At 34.6% G+C, this 15,380-nt stretch overlaps 1 pseudogene; it reads right to left on the bottom strand.

Annotated features, from left to right (window-relative positions):
• Positions 1–13,546: 13,546 nt before the first annotated feature.
• On the bottom strand, positions 13,547–15,006 carry LOC140451660 (piwi-like protein Siwi; annotated as a pseudogene).
• Between the last annotated feature and the right edge of the window lie 374 nt (positions 15,007–15,380).

Below are 15,380 nucleotides of genomic sequence, written 5' to 3'. Positions count from 1 at the left end.
AAAGTAAATTTCGTTCTTGTTTAGCCATTTGGTGATTGTCAAGTCCACTTTCTTTGGGGCATTTTTTAAAATGAGTGTTCCTGACATATAGCTTGTTTTGCAAAGACATTCTATATATGGCGTTTCTATCTCCATATCCTTGAGGTCAAAGTACAAATATCCATTCCAGAATTCTGAAACTCTGTACTAGCTTATACAGGTCTAGTGGATGGGTACTACAACTCAAGTCTCCATCAAACAGTCCCATTGTATGCAGGTGCCCCTACCTGGTGCATGTCCAGTAAGGAAGCTCGTTATGACTCTGAGCTGATTCCTGCATGTTTTCCGCAGTACTTCAGCACTAGTAGCACATGTACGTCCAATAAATCTTGCCGGATAAATGTGTTTGACCAGATATATTTTCCCTGTGTGTTGGCTTCGGATCCAGGTTGTTTTCCGGTCGCGGACGACGCTTTTTGGCACTCCCACGGCCGGCTCTAGACATAAGTATTTTGTAGCTGATGCTGTTCTGGTAAGTGCATCAGCCATATATGCTCCGATGACCTGAAACCCATACCGGTGTAACGCTGTTAGATTCCGCTAGTCTATCGAGTTCGCGTCGATATTCCCTCACTAGCCTAGAGTCCACCTGAGAGCTTACGAGAATCTCAATGGTTGCTTGGCTATCTGTGTATATACTGATACCAGTTAATAAGTATTACTTTTTCCAGCGCTAGATTTAACAGTATTTGAAGACAGGGTCTCCCTGGCGTAGCTCGTTATTTATTTTAAAAGGTTCAGACAGTTTTTTCCGGATTTGTACTCTACATTAAATTTTTTAAAAGGTTAGTTTTGTTAAATTTACTAACTGATCTGGTACTCTTAGTTCTTTCATTGCTCTTAACATTTCTTTACTCTTTACAGAGTCTAAGGGTGTCTTGTAGTATTTAAATATGTGGTGATGAGTATCTATGTCTGATTACAGTACTTTTTCTAAAATTTCCGATTTTCGATTTACCACCTCTGAAACCATTATTCGTTCTATTAACTTTTCCTATTATTCGTTCTTCATTTAGAAGCGCAATTTCTTTGTAGTTAGAGCATTTAGAGATTTATTTCTGTTTTGTGTATTATCTAGTATTTTCTGACATTATTACGATTTGTTTCTAGCTAGTTTGTTAACTACATCTTTAACTTCAACAATTGTTGGTGATTTCTCTTCCCTCCCCTCTCTTCCGCTTACCTAATCTTTTTCGTCTTCCAGGTTTTATTCTTCTTCCTCTATATTAAGTATATATTTAAAGTATTTCACCCATCTATTAAATACAGCTTTCCTTGTTGTTAATAGGTTACCATTCAGACTTCTGTATTGGTTTGTAGTTGCCTTGAGATCTTTTCTCTTGTTACGCTCTTGCATTCCCATTTTGCTGTTCCCATTTAATCTTTTTCTGCTACTTAAATACAAACTACAGCAAATTGCTCTCTTTTTTGAGCTGTTCTTAGTATCGAATGCGTGTCCATGCCTGTCCAGTCTCTTACATTTTTCAGCCAGGAGCATTTTCTTTTTCCTGGACCTCTTCTTCCTTCCACTTTCCCTTCCATTATAAGTCGTAGGAAGTTGTATTTTTCTCCTATAAAATAAAATTATTTTGTGAAAACCGCTTTATTGACTATGCTGAAGTTTTATGTAGTGTTTCTTATTTTAAAAAGAGGTAAATTTCGAAGGTTCTATGTGCCATTTAAATAGCTAAAAAAGATTATTGAAAAAACGTTGACTTTTGATAATTTTTTAATGGTTTTTGGTAAATTTGGTAATTTTTTCACTTTGAAATTAATTCTATCTACAAGGAAACTTATTAGCACGCTTTTTTGTCTTTACATAACTTTTCTAAAATGCATAGCTCTCGATATACCAACGAAAAAGAAAAATTGAATTTTTCCACAATTTGTTTAATAAAAAATTTAGCTCAGCAAGTGTCCGCATATTGAAATTATCATCAAATAACTGTCGAGAAGCTAGTGTTTTCATTTAAGACAGGATTTTTCCATTCGTTTCCCTTCTTCCAGTATTGTCCTTTTATAAGTTTTTTTAGTGTGAAGGCTCAAAAACACACAATTATTTTTAAATTCACCAATCCTTGTTTTATCAGTTTCTGATACTTTACTTTGGGCTTATTTAATTTAAAAACATTGTTTTTAATTGTTTGAGGCCCTTATCACAACCTAATAATGGATTTATACAAAACTGTTTAATAAATTAGAAGTAGGTACTTTTTGTATGAGCGACCTCTTGAACATTAGTCTGCGGTATTTTATGAAAGTTATTATGCAAAAAATCTCATGGGAATATTTTCCCCAAGGAATTCGAGGTTTTCGTCTCGTATAAACATATTTTGCTGAATTTAAAATCAAAATCCTATTATTTTTTTATCATACATTTATTGTTTCAGTTCTTACAAGGTTTATCTATAAGCCAAATTAGTGCAATGTAAACATTTTACATTTGTACACAGCAATTCTTATCGGCAGTGAAGACGGGAAGTCGTAAATTTTTATTACATCTTTCAATGTGAGATAAAATAAAAATGTGATGACTAACTGGAATGTTTAAGATTATAGAAACATAATATATCTTGTTTATTGGAAATACTCGACATTATTAGCACTAGGTTTTGAAACATCTTTACCATTACAGTCAAAAATGCTGCATAGATAAACAAATTCCAACACTCTGGTTTCTGGTTTTTGGTTTTCTGTTTGTTAATCCCATACATGTTCTGCTGCCAAACCGCATTTCGTTAGTTTTGTAATTGCTTATGTCCAAACCAACCTTCTTTGATTGGTTTTGTGATCTTTTTACTTGGAGTTGTATGTCCTGTTTTGTAAGTGCTAAGAGACACATATCATCAGCCTAATCTATATCTTCCAGTCTGTTTATTAATCCCAAGTAAATGCCTTTATTAGAGTTGAGCAAAGCTATTGATTAGATGTTATGCAGTTATGTAGAACTTTGCTTTCTGTATCACTGCAAAGTCCTTTGATAAGATTCATTATTTTTTCTGGTATTGCTGTTCACTGTAGTGCTTTCCATATGGCCATCTGTGTGAACGTGTAGAAGGCTCTCTTGCAGTCAACAAAGCATATGAACAGTGGAGAGTTGAATTCCTGCGACTTTTCTACGATTTATCTAAGTGTATTAATTTGGTATATTATGTAAGATCGATTTGGTCTGAAGCCGACTTGTTCCTTCATAAACATTAGTTCTACACTGTCTGTCAATCAGTTGTTTATAATAATTATTGTTAATAATCTATTTATGGTATTCAGAAGTGTGATTCCTCTCAGTCGCAATATCTTTTATTACCATTTTTGGTATCTTTTTTGTAGTCTCGTTTTCCATTTCTTTGGGGAAGTTTTCCCATCTCCAGACCCTTTACAAGAATGAGGTGATTAGCTGTATTGTTGTGCTTTGGCACGCTTTTGCCAATTTTCGTCATAAGCAATCGTCCTTGCTTATGACGATATCAGTCGATCAGTAGGTCAGCTTTTGTGATGGAAATAGAGCATGGTAAACAAGGCAATGCTTGTAGTATTTGCAAATTTGCAACTCAAATAATAATAATAATAATAAAAACAAAACAATAACGCAATTTAAGAAATATATAAAATATTTCCTAATATCTTGTGAAATTATGACTGTTTGTACGCTTTCAGTTTTTCTGTAGCCATTTCTAGTTCTGGCGTTGTTGGTTGATTGGTATTCAGTCTTTATTTGTTGACATTGGGATTTATATTTTTTGCTTCGTCGTGTAGTGTTGGGACTATATTTAGAGATTCATTGAAATATTTATTCTGTCTTTTGACTTGTTTCTATGGCGACGATATTTTAGCTGTATTACTTTTTACAATTCTTCTACTTCATGTACCATGTCCTTTCAGAACGTTGGTTACCATCATAGCTATCTTAATTTTATTCACTGCCACCCTAAATAGCATGCTTGCATCAACACCATAACAATCTTGTAAGTTCTTCAATCATGAGGTTCTTCTTCGTCCTGGACTGCGTTTGCTTGCTATTTTTCCTTGCATGATATTTTGTAGCAAACTATATTTGGGACCTCTCATTACATGTCCGAAATACTCCACTTTTCTCTGCTTGATGCTTTTTATGATCTCTGATTTTTACAATTGGATAGTACATTCTCTGTGAAAGTTTTGAAAATCTAGTGGTTTTAGGTGGATAGACGATTGGACGCTCGCGCCTGATTCTGATTCCGGGGTTTGCCAACTCTGTCCCTTAGATTGGCCTCAGGAATGTTCGCATTAGAAATTGGGACTTCCTGTCAGATATATGACAGATCTTTAATAATAATATTTTTTTTCTTTACAGGTGGAATCATCTTCGGGAAAAACTACGGCCATGGCAGGAGATACGGAACAGTTTAAATATCAGATCATCCACTCCAGTGAGGGATCTAAAAAGGTAAATGTGCATATTTCTATTTCTCAATTTCCAAAACACAAAAACAAGACATTTTAAACATAAGAGGGGTTCCAATAGACAAAGTAAAAAAATACAGATATCTTGGTACAATTATTAATGAAAGTAACGAGTATACAGAAGAAATAAAAAATGAGAACTGGACAAGCTAGATAGATTAGTACAGTTTCATTATAAATCTATTATGTAACAATCTCTTCATTTCATGTACAAAGATAAAATATACCGATGGCCAAAAAATGCAACACCTAGACGGACAAATATTTTTTAAATATTTATTTATGGAAGTTCCAATTAAAATTTTTCCATTTTTTTTCTTCCTGTTGTTCTTATTCATATTTTTATTTATTTTATCCTGTTAACTAGTCTCTGCAGTACATTCACTCTTTTTGCCCCCAGTTTGGCCCCTTTCTGTTTCAACGTTATTTGTTGTACTTTGTTTTCTAGCGTTAATTAGACTAAAGCTTGGAAAATTCTCAGATGTGCTTTCAGCGGTTAACTAATGTTGACGGACATGTTCAATAATCTTTGCTTTGTTATTGCCCCGATTCTTTCTGACATTACAATTACGAGGAATTATGCATTGATTTATTATTACAGTTTGATTGTTTTTCTGGCTTACCTTTATAACTTTTATCTTTACCCTAATCCTTAAAATTAAAGTCAACATTAATATTAAAATTAAAATTATCAAAAAGTCAAAAAAAAAATCATCATTATTTCTCTTAACATAACTATAACTATTTTTACCCTCAATGTGGACGCCGTCGCTTCTTGTTTCTCCGTCCAACTTGTTTTCGTTACTTGTTTTTTGAATGCGCTGTTGCTATTTTCGTTGTTCTTTCCCCATTGATAACTGTTCCTCCTAGAGGGATCCATCACCATATTTTCTAGCTTTATTCTTTTTAAATCTTCTATTACTATAGCATCCTTTTGTTGTGATAAAGTTTGCAGTTGACTCAACGTGAATAATTCGCCATTTAGAAGCAATTTGTTATAACGAATACCTGCATTTTGACCGTTCTCTCTTGCTTTTCTTTGATATTTGAGAAGTTCCTTTCTTCGAGTTTTTATGTCTTTTGGATAATCTTCATTTATAAATATGTCTGTACCTCTTAATTTCTTCGTTTCTTTGTGGACCTCATTCTTTTTACTCAAATTTTTGAATTCGATGAGGATCGGTCTTATCTTAATAATATTTTTGATACTAAGTCTTCGAATTTCTGCAATATCTTGATTTGTATTTAGTTCTACTTGCAATTTTATTGAAATTTCTGATCTCTTATTTTTGATTTGGGTTTCGTCTTCATTTTCGATCTCTTCTATTCCTTAGATGATCAGATACTTTTTTCTTATTCTCTTTCTAATACCTCTACCTTATTTCATTGAATTTGCAATATTGTTTGAAGTTCTTGATTCTTTATTAATCTGTTTTCTTCTGTTAGTTCTGCGATCTCTTTATCAATTGTCTCGATTTTGTCTTCCATTCTCATGTTTTGTTTTTCCAGCATATCTAATTTTAATAGTTCTTCAAAGATCTCACCAATTTCTGTTCAATTTCTTTACAACTTATAATTTTAGTGTATGATCACCTTTATTGTAGCAAACCGTAATAATTGTTTTAAACAAAAACGTTACTTACAGTGTAAAAAGTAAAAGTATTAAAATTGATTATACATACTAAAAGTTTTACTTTAATTTTAAATAAAAATTTAATAATTTTGAACTTGCCCCTGTATTATATGAATGAAACTATATTACTGAGCTTCCTTCTTCTCAAACTCTTCTTTGCATCTATAGGTATAACGTCTGACAGATTTTCAATTGAAATATAAAGTGTACATACCCAAATTCACAATTTTTCCGAGAAAGCACTTTTAAACCCCTAAGCGGGGGTACACCTTTATCTCTACGGAAATAGAGGATACTCTATCACATAGTATGTGATATACTTTTAGATAAGACTTACAAAAAAATAATTTTGATCCAAATAAATAACTATACAAAGTGTTGCATTTTTTTTGGCCATCAGTATATTTAATATTTCTGTATGTATATATATATATATATATATATATATATATATATATATATATATATTTATGTTTGCATATAATTGCACACAAGTGCTCAGTGAGTCGTTTTCGAATCAACTAAACCCAACCTACATACAACAAAAAGAAGGTTCACATGCCCAAATAACCTAGTATTAACCATAGACGTATATATTAATATAGACCGAGCACACCGGTCGCTCGTGCTGACGACAAGATCTTTTGCGCTTGTTCATTCTACCCCTTTCTAGCACATTGTTTCGAGATGCTAAGTGGAAGTATATGCATGTTAGAAAAGAAAATAAGGAAATAAACATTTTATTAAACAAATAATACATAGAACAAATAACCAGATCTTTAATTAATTCTACAGTTTGTACAGTTCTGACTACCTTATTCGGAAAATAAGTCTTAAACAGCTCTTTTATAGTTTCCGTTAGGCTCTCCGTATAGTTACCATTCAGCTTTTTGATCAGTCTGATTTCATTTGTGCGATCTTTCGAGAGAACTTTTTGGAGTCGTTGGAGCTAATTCTGTGACCCTTTAGCTATACATTTTGCCCTATTGAAAAGCAGTCTGACATTTTTTCTAAGTTTTGCCAACTCTTTGTTTCACCATGGAACATCTGTAGTGGCTGTATTATGTTTCAATGGACACCTTGATTCATTTGTCTTTGTTATGGTGTTTTGAAGTTGCCATGAAGCCATCACCTCTACTTGCAATATCTAAGTTGTTAGCAGATATATAGTCCAGGACGTACTCACCCCTGTTATTGATTCCTGTGCTACCCCATACTGCCTGTACATTTACATCAGAGCCAAAAATTAATTCTCTGTTTCTTCTCTTGCACCATCCCATGAGTCTGTACTTCCTCTGGAGGTGGATGGTTTTCGGAGTCACTCGGGCAATAACAATTTGCCTCTTGCCTACTCCTGTTGGCATTTCCATTATTGTGGTTACCAAATCTGCCGTGGTGAATTCTGGAATAGAAATACATTTAATATGTGGGAGCAGTAGCGCTGCTCTTGGATTGTCAATATTAGTACTATAAAGTAACCTACCTAATTTTATGTTGTGTTATGTTTCATGAGTCCTTGGCTAGGGTGTCTTCAGTAAACCTTTTTCTAAGCACACTGGTAGCTGGTTTTAGTCTTATCTGGCATAAAAAGTTTCCTTTTCTTCTGCTTCTTTGCCCTCTGTAGGAGCTGGCACGTTAATGAGATTTATATCAAAGAACGTTCCTTTCATTTTCTGAATGGCTATCCTTTCGTTAATGTTAGTAAAACTTTTTACCGCGTGCTTGTATCTTTCACTTATTATGAAACTCATCCCCCTTGTCCATCTCGTGAATTTTCGTGACATATTAGGTATTTTCCGTATTCCCAGATGTCTTCGTTCTTCCATCTCATTTCTTGCAATGCTAAAGTATATATTCATATTGTTATTTGTTTTATCCTGTTTACTAGTCTCTGCAATACATTCACTCTTTTTTTTAATCAGTGTTTCGGCGTGTTTTGTTGTACTTTGCTTTCTAGCGTTAATTTGACAAAAGCTTGGAAAATTCTCCGATGTGCTTCAGCGGTCAACTGATGGCATAAAATATAATTACTTTAAACAGGTTCAAACAAATTTTTTCGTATATGCCTACAAATTGAAATTTAATCTATATTAATTAATCTTAGTTAGATCAGGCAGATGGCTTACGACTGACTGTATTATAAAACCTGTCGCGATGCTACATAATCTCAAAAACAGCTGTTTTTACACTTTTAGGTTAGGATATCTCAGAAACCAGAGTCAATTTGACAACTTGTAGCTCAGACTCAACGCACACAAAACTGTCTGAAAAGTATATTTTGATCTCTATTCGTGCTTAAAAACAGTCTTTTACTCAAAAATGGAACTCGAAATAGTGCGCAATAAACAATTCACAATAATAAACAATGTTTTCCTGAACTTTCTTGAAAAAATATTCGATTTTGAAAGAGGATATTTGAACTGATAATAATATTACCCGATATTAATTAACTTTAGCCACATTGAAAATGTCTTTGAAAAAAACGTAAGGTTATGTACTAACTTACTTGTGAAATTATATGTTATATATTATATGTTAATATATATGTCTATGGTCTTAACGTGTTGTTTAACGTCTGATATAGCGAAACCAATTTGCACGGAAGTATATTTGGTTGACTATTTTAAAAGGGTCGGGTCGTTAACGACTCGCAGTGCATAAATGGGTTAAAAGCTACATTTATCTTTAAAAGGAAAGCTAAATGAAGATTAATAAAATCGAGCTTAATTTTTTAGTTTTATATCTCATCCTCATCATGAGCTATAGTCATACAGAAGGATCCTGAAGATACCATGGACAAAGTCACCAATGAAGAAGTACTGCGGAGGATGAACAAACTACGGATTTGGTCAACATCGTGAAGAGCCGTAAGCTGCACTACTTGGGACATATAATGAGAAATCAAGGCAGATACGAGCTACTTCAATGCATTTTGCAAGGTAAAATTAAAGGAAAAAAGGTCCCAGGACGAAGAAGGATATCCTGCCTTGCTAACCTGAGAGCATGGTATAGAAAGACCTCAACACAGCTATTTCGTATAGCAACCAACAAAGTCATCATAGCCAGGAAGATCGCCAACGTTCGGAACGGACAGACACACTAAGAAGAAGAAGAATATCTCATCCTTGTGGTATAGTTTAAAATTGTTTATTGACTTAATATATATTAAGGGATATTACAGCTATTTGCAATTGTTCAAGTTCTAATTAATTTTTTTTTGGGTTGCATGTTTTATTGTTATTATTTATAAGTGTCTTATATAATGGCAGCTTATGTAAATTTTTGTATTGTTTAATATGTGCCGTGCCTTACATACGACGGTGAGAAAGATTGTTACATTCTCCTCTTTAATTTCAGTAGTTGTATTGGTATTTCCCACACCCTTTACTTTTACTCCTTTGTGTAGCACGAACTTTTTTCTTCCAGTTCTACCACAATGTTTTTGTTACACCAGATTTTCCTCTCCCAAATCTCTAACTTGTTTTCTTCTTTCTGATTCCTTGTCCAAATTTTACATGCATATAACACTGTTGGTCTTATTATTGTTTCTTAAAGTCGAATCTTGGCTGCCCTGGACACGTTTTTTTGCCTTCAACAGTGCTTTTATTGATCCTACTGCTTTGTTACATTTCAGCAGCCGTTTATCTATTTCTCTTTCTTTTCCTCTTCTAGTTGTGAAGTGATCGATTTATTTTCCTGTGCATTTTCCCCTCTCATTTCCATATAGTTGGTTGTTTCTTGATTTATAATCAGGCCATATTTACTAGCTTCTATTCGGTTCTAGTTCTATTCTTGAACGTGTCAAATACTAAGTCATCTGCGAAACATCTACCTACTTTTTTATAATTTTTGCTAATACTTCATACATTACTTCTAATAGTGCATAGTCTATAATTTTCACAGACAGTTTTCTCATCTTTTTTGTTGGGCAGATGAGTGCTATGTTCCATTGCTCTGGCATTTTTTCGTTTCCATATATGTTTATAATAAGTCTAGCTAACTTTGGCTGCAGTATATCTCCTCCTACTTTTAATATTTCTACTGGCACACCTCTTTCTCTGCCACTTTTATTATGTTTTAGGTCTCTTATTACTTTTACTACATCCTTAATTGCTGTTGGTTTTTGGGTTTGTTGTTCTATTTCTTGTGATCGCTTAATTTTTCTGTCTTGTCTCCTAGCAACATACTATCTTTATTTCTGCAAAACATTGTACTTTATTTTGCGTCAGCGGTGTCTTTTTTACTCCTTGATTTAAAATTTCTAACTTATTTTTCGATATAGTTGCCTTCTATTATTTCTAGTTGTCTTTCCAGTAATTTTCTCTTCTTTTGTCTGAAAAATAGTTTAACTTTTCTCCGTTTGGTTTTAAAATGCGCTAATTTTTTCTGTATTACTTCTAATATTTTCCATTTTTGCGTTGTTCTTTTCTTCTAGGGTTCTTTTGCAGTCCTTATCAAACCAGTGTTCTCTCTTTTCTTTATCTGCCCTCCCAATGCTAAGGTCTGCCGCTTGTATCATTCTTCTTCTACGGCACTAAAGTCCAAATTGAGCCTTGGCCTCCTTTATTTTTTGCCTCCAACCGTGCTTGTCTGTGGCTGATCTTCTCCATACACGGACTCCTAAAAGGGCTTGTACGTCGCTGTTTACTGTGTCTTCCTAGCGCTTTCTTGGCTTTCCAACCGGTCTCTTTCCCTGAATTCTAGCATTCAGTGCTCTTCTTGGTAGCCTATTCTCTCCCATTCTTATCACATGTCCGGTCCATTACAATCTTTGTATTCTAATGAAGTCTGACAGTGGCGCTTCCTTATAAAGTTTGGAGTAAAATATGGTCTGATCCACAGCATGCTCCTCGTCGTGTTCTCACATCTGAGATACTACTGGCTGCCCTTTTGTCTATCAGCACATGGTCAATTTGATGGGTTGTGATGTTCCATCTAGTGAAATCCACGTCATTTTGTGTATGTCTTTATGTGGGAAGCATGTGGAACTTATAACCATGTTTTTACTGGTGGAAAATTTATCAAAAACTTAAAGTTCTAGCTTGTTTCATTGTGTAGTGGGTGTTACCCTGTTGTGCCATAGAACTGCGGTTCTTTGCCTATTTTAGCATTCATATCACCCATTATAATATTGATGTCATTTTGGGCGCATTGTCATATACTATCTCCAGCTGTTGGTAGAAGCTTTCCTTTTTATGTTGTTCTTTTTCTGTTGGGCAGTGAATGTTAATCATTGTTAGGTTGAAGAAGTGAGTGCAAATTCTTAACTTGCAAACCCTTTCACTGACTACCTGGAAGTCTAGAATTTTTGACTTAAAATCATTATCCACCACAAATGCAACTCCACACGCTTTGCTTCCTTGCTCCTTCACAGTATATAGAACTGTGTGCTTTTTAGTGTCCCTGACCCCTTTTTCCAGTTATCTGGTTTCCTGAAGAGCAGTAACCATGAGCTTATATCTTTTTAGTTCTTGTAGAGGTGCGGTTTGAGCTCCTGGTTTCTTTAGTGTCCTCACATTCCAGTTTCCAAATATATAGTCCATGTATCATAGCTAGAGTCGTTTCCTAAAAGTTCCGTCCTGTATTCCGAAGCAAAAGGTTATGTTCTATTGAAAATTCTATTACTTTTTTTGCAGGCTTTTATCACTTGTTATATTCTTATAAATATCTTCTCTTCCTATTTTCGCATTCATATCTCCCACGATTTGTCATATTTTGGTACTCTTCTAATTAGCACACACAGTTGTTCATAGAACTTATTTTTTATTTCCATGCCTTTCTGTAAAAGCATTTCCGTTAACGATGCTTATTTTTCTATATTTCCCGCGCAATTTTAAATAGCACAGGTATAATAATAATACGGTCAATTGCCGTTTATCCGTGGAGTTGATTGGCACGGTTGTCGTGGATAAGCCGTAACTGGAAGTCAAGTACATAACTTCAAAACATAAAAATGTTTTCCCCCTAAAGCTTTAATTTACAATTTTCAATGTGTACTTACATTTTTACACTTTTTGAAAGTAGTCTGTTATTTGTTTTTGCTTCTTTGGGTGGAAAACTGAAAAAAACTTCTTCGTCCTGGTCCTCTAGATATTCTTGAAGTTCAGTCACGTAACACAAAGCTGCTTTCTGAGTCAGTCGTCCACCAGATACAAGCTCCTCTTCTTCTTCATTACTTTTCCCGTTTTTCCCTTGGTATTTTCTTAGGATGTCTTCATCCATTAAATGCTCAAATCCCCGGTCAGTAGCGTCGTAGTCTAACCACTCTTGCAGGTTTGCTGCGTCCACATTCTCACCTCCAAGAACTTCTTCTTCGTATGTTAGGCCTTAAGGCCTGTTGTTTTCGGTCTGATTTAGCAGTATTTGGGATGTTGACTGCCAGCTCCATCTTATAGGGGTCTGCCTTGTGGTCTTTTACCTTCTGGTTTTCCATCTCTTACTATTCGGGCAAGTCTCTCTCTTCCCATTCTGTTAATGTGTTGGTTCCATTTTCGTCTTCTTTGGCGTCCCCATCTGACGATATCATGTACTTTACATATGTCTCTGATTTGTGTATTAGGGAGTCCGTCTCTTAAAGTTTTAGCTGCTATCGCCTTCAGTTTTTTATCTCTGTTGTTCCTAAGATTTTTGAGATAGTTACATTTCGATACTTGTTTTATTATTTCTTTGTTTATTACAATTTTGAATCTCACTGGCTCGTTAGCAATAATTTCAGGTTACACTTTTCTGCGGTAGCTTCCAAAGCATGGACCATTGGATCTAATTCTACGTAAGACGAGGTTCTCATTGTTTTTCTTTTCTTCATGGCAGAACAGCTTTCTGACATTGATGCCAATGAAAGAAGTTTGCCCTTTTGTTTTAAAATGTCTCGCACTGTCGACTCACCGATACCGTACTGAAAGCACATAAGTTTTTATTAAAATTACATATTTTTATATTATATTTATAATAGTAATGATACATCATGGATCTAGTTTATAAAAGTAATTGAGTTGATTGTAATTTATGTTAGAAAAAACACATTTTAATACAAAACTATTTATAAGTTGGGTATATATTCTAAAAAAATTAAGCTAGATAATACTAATTTCTATCTGTGTATATAATGTGTCCCTCGCAACATTTTTTCAACATTTTTCAAACACGTATATGATTCATAATTTTTGTCATATTGAAATATTTAGTAGAGAAATGTTGATTCAATGGGTTTAAGTTCGTAATAATATAACAAACAACGCACTGCTGATATGAACACTGCAACTAAGCTAACAAATCCTTTCATAACATATTTCCTGATGCTGTGCTATAACCCGATTCCTCCTCCCACACATTCCTTGGAAAAACCAAAACCCATAGAAACCACCAAAGAATTACAACCACCTGCCCTATTAATAGTTCTTTTTAGAAAACCGTAGTTCTCATCTTTTACACAGCTTAATACATATTTCTCCTTCTTGACCCATATCTGCCAATTTGATTGGTTGGCAATACACACATTATAAGTGTCGAGTACATTATAGCCGCAACGTTTTCTATTGCGTTACAGAATGTATTAGTTATGTCATCAAGTATATCATAAATTTGTGGTTGCCCTATGTCCCATTGCATTCATCTTGCAGTTTGTAAGGTATGCAAAAAGTCGTAACATTAATTTTTTGTTTTACTAGAAAAATTTTTACTAATCTGCTTTAGGCTCAGCAGGGTATCTTGAATTGGTAGCTGCTACTATAATTTCCATAGAAAGAACTCTTCCTTAAAATTGTATGAGACGATCTTATAATTGGAATTCCCATCTCCGGAGTTCCGTGACTGCTTCAGGGCATCGCAGGAACCGCTTACAAAATTCTTGAAGTTTCCTAATACGGTCTACTGGTCCTACTCGAGTGTGATCCGAGATAGTTAATTGTTAGTTTACATAATTCTGGAATTAAATACACAACTTCAGAATTTCCAGCTCGTATTTCCCTATGTCTGGTATCACACTAATAGGGGCTAACGTCGTTCCCGAATATGAATCTTATACTTGACTGCATAATACTGGACGTAGCTCATCTGTGAACGATCTACCACAGGGAGAGTACTGTCAGGATTCTGTGAGAAGTCCACATCATCAATTCTGTAAGTCCTGTTGTTGTAAAGTGTCAGTACACTAGATCCTATAATTTTACTTTGGAATTCTTTTCTGGGCTCTGGATCTCTAATCTCTAGAAACATGTTGTAACAAGTGTCCTCACGCAGGACTTTAAATGCTAGTTCGATATTCATCATGACCTGATTTTCATGTTGGCGAATAAATGTAAAATATCCAGGCCACCGTGATAATTTGTGCTCATGTATATTAATTTGACTTTTGGGATCATGAGAGTCTCTTTGAAGCAACGTGCCCTGCATTGCTGACAGACATTTTCTGATCAGTATGTTAAAAAGTTGTATATAGTGAAAATCGCCCCAGGCCAGTTCACTGACCATCCGGATGTGAATTCTGATTTTTTTTCTCCAGCTTCGTTTTCCACAAATTTTTCCAATGGGTCTAGACTTATTCTTTGTGCTGTCTACAGCACTGTTCCATCAAATAAATACCCAGACAATGTGCCTCAAAGAGCTTGATGAATAACTTTTTTTCGTCCACTAGTGTGATCAACTTCATTCAACAAAGTCAACAAGGTATTGAAATAATAAGGATTTTCATGTCTTTATTAGGGGAAAATAATTTAATATTAAATTATTAAAGCTGCCGATCTAACTAACTCTTGAGAGTTACTTGTGCATAGATAGTCTAAAAGGTTGGCAGATGTACACATAATTTGGTATCAAACTCTCTTTTCTTCTTCGATATTAATTTTTTTCCATCGTGTCGTCTTCTCCCTCAAGTCCTCTACCAGTCTTTTCATCATTTCTTCGGTTTTCCTTCATCCCACATCGAACCCCGTTTTTTGAGACTAGTTACCCCGGATCTTTCTCTAATCAACTCGATCAAACTCTCTTTTCTTCTTCGCTATTAATTTTTGTCCGTCGTGTCATCAGCTTTCTCTCTCAACTCCTCTACCAATCTTTTCATCATTTCTTCGGTTTTCCTTCGTCCCACATGAACCCCGTTTTTTGAGACTAGTTACCCCGGCTCTTTCCCTAATCAACTCGATCAAACTCTCTTTTCTTCTTCGCTATTAATTTTTGTCCGTCGTGTCATCAGCTTTCTCTCTCAACTCCTCTACCAATCTTTTCATCATTTCTTCGGTTTTCCTTCGTCCCACATGAACCCCGTTTTTTG

Source organism: Diabrotica undecimpunctata, chromosome 10 (assembly GCF_040954645.1).
Source record: "Diabrotica undecimpunctata isolate CICGRU chromosome 10, icDiaUnde3, whole genome shotgun sequence".
Lineage (NCBI taxonomy): Eukaryota > Metazoa > Arthropoda > Insecta > Coleoptera > Chrysomelidae > Diabrotica > Diabrotica undecimpunctata.
The sequence above is the reverse complement of the archived record's forward strand: the minus strand, read 5'-3'. Positions and strand labels throughout refer to the sequence as shown.